The following is a 2,336-nucleotide window of genomic DNA, read 5'->3' as shown; positions in this document are numbered from 1 at the left end:
GCTATCACAATAGTACCAAAGTATTTTTACTCTCACAGTAGCCTCTACTACGTTGTACCCTCTCACAGAACTATTCACAGTTCAAAGGCTGCTAATTTTGGTCAAACAGCAATTTGCCTATACAGTGCAACTACAAGGCTATCTACTGTATTTGAATGACAAAAGATGACACTCACCTTAAAAGGTCCTTTGTATATTTCTATTTGTCTTAACTGTCGAAACTTGTCCAGGCATGTTAAGTGGGAGTGGACTTGAAATCCTTAACTCAAGGTGTAGAACAATTAAGTTATCAAGCCAATTGCATTACTTACTACAACTTGAATTTAGTTTTAAGTCAATTAACGCAGAAATCAGAGTTCAAATTACACACAATATTAAGTTGATGTAATTACCAACATTATTACGTCAACACAACTTATAAATGAATGTTTGCAACTTAAAATGTTTATCTAAATCAATTAACTCACATTTTTATCTTGCAACCATGCATTTAATTAAGTGGAGGTTAAAGGTCGCCTCAATTCGTTTTTAGAGTGTGTGGCTGCTCCAACATTGCCTGCAATTATTCAAACTGGGCCACTGACAGTGTTGTAGAAGCATTTTCGGTCAATAATAGTGCACACAATAGCACTCACTATTTCTGAATGAGAAAAAGTACCAGTTTCACCACTTAAAAGTTTTTAATGTGAACTAGCTGTAGTGGGAGTTTTTGTTTCCAGCAGTAATTTTATAAAGCTCTACTAGAGGAGGCAACAGTAAGTCAATGGGTTACATTACTTCATCAAACAGTGTTTAATGCTGTGTAACACATTATTAGCACCCTCTGCATACAAGTAGTTCATGGTTTCCACAACTTCTTTAAAATGAAATTCAAGGACTTTTTATGGACTTTCGAGATAATTTCTCCTTAAAATCAAGGATCTGAAACGGCACATATTGAGCCACAAATCAACATACATTTTCAATGACCAATTTCTATTTATTTTCAAAATCAATTATTTTCCAATATTTAGACACTTTCAAGGATTTCAAGGACCCTGGGAACCCTGTTGTGTAAGTATTTATAAAATGTCAAATTTGAATGTTTTGCTTTGTCTGTACCTGCATATTTAATAGATGATCTAATTCACAAACACCTTCATATACCTGAACTACTCAACCTGTGCCATACAAATTAGCATAGGTTAGGTGAGAGTTTTGAGGTGCATGTAGGTATGTTCATTGCTCTTTAGTAATCAAAAGATAAACACCAATTATACTTGATTTTTGCAAAAAGGAAAACAAATAAGTGTAAGTATACATATAAGGGGAAATATAGTGTGAAAGAAAGAACTTTAGACACATACTGTACCGGATATGAATGGTTTAATAAAATCATACAATACATCACAGGTTTGGTGGATTTAAGTCATGGCCAGGATAACCTGAGCTTATTCCTGTGTTGTTAAAAAAATATAAAACCAAAAAACTCAAAAGCCATAAAACCGAATCAGTTCTTCTTTTTCAGTCAAAAATCGAAACAATGACGGTCCCTATGCACTCTTCATCTCACACCTGAAATGATTTCCTTCCTTTTCATACCGTCAAAGGAAGCAGAGGTTTGGACGAAAACTGAATCTCACATTCAGATGATGGAGCGTTGACCCTGAATGATCTTCACAGCACACATCTCAGAAATACTTTCCGCTGATCTTGTGAATGACTGAATTGAAAGTGTACTGACTCCGACCATAAATCTAATACTCACTCATTTCTCTTTCGAAAAGCTTTCCCTGTAGAATATAACAGTGCAGAATAATAAAGCAACTTTACCGGTTGATACCGCAGATAAATAGCATAATAAGAACTTTTTTCTTTTAAAACATGGCATGCTAACAGCAAATCTCTCTCATAATTCCAAACAGGAAAGCGACAAGTGCTGCTCCTAGTGCCAAAGTGAAAGCCGACGTCAGTAACACTTTTACCCTTTTCCTGTCACTCTTCATCCGTGATTGACCAGCAGGTTCTAAGAGAAAAAAAAGAAGAAGAAAGAACCGAGAGTTAGTTCATCTGCACTTCGGCCACACCCTCCGACCTTTTACATGCTCTTAGGTGAAAGGACTGTCCGTGTTTACGGCACACTTTCCCAGCTTTAACGGAGCAGAAGTGAAAGGTCAGAGCTGCTAATAGTAGGGTTAATTATCTCAGTAATGGAAGTGAACCTGCTGAAAGATGTTCCTCAGCTCTACATCGATAGTTCACAGGCTTACTCATGTTGGGACAAATTGCACCTACGGGAAGACAAATATGTTTCTTCCTTATCTTGGTATTGTCTTTAATGATGCAGTCTGTGTTAC

At 36.3% G+C, this 2,336-nt stretch overlaps 1 long non-coding RNA gene across 1 annotated transcript; it reads right to left on the bottom strand.

Annotated features, from left to right (window-relative positions):
• Positions 1 to 1,345: 1,345 nt before the first annotated feature.
• Positions 1,346 to 2,330, bottom strand: LOC104942668 (uncharacterized). Its single transcript, XR_798039.1, has 2 exons — positions 2,202 to 2,330; positions 1,346 to 2,005 (listed from the first exon to the last, which is right to left on the bottom strand). It is a non-coding gene; the product is annotated as an uncharacterized lncRNA (long non-coding RNA).
• Positions 2,331 to 2,336: the final 6 nt, after the last annotated feature.

Source organism: Notothenia coriiceps, unplaced genomic scaffold (genome assembly GCF_000735185.1).
Source record: "Notothenia coriiceps isolate Sejong01 unplaced genomic scaffold, NC01 NC01_scaffold00004882, whole genome shotgun sequence".
NCBI classification, from domain to species: Eukaryota; Metazoa; Chordata; class Actinopteri; order Perciformes; family Nototheniidae; genus Notothenia; species Notothenia coriiceps.
The sequence above is the reverse complement of the archived record's forward strand: the minus strand, read 5'-3'. Positions and strand labels throughout refer to the sequence as shown.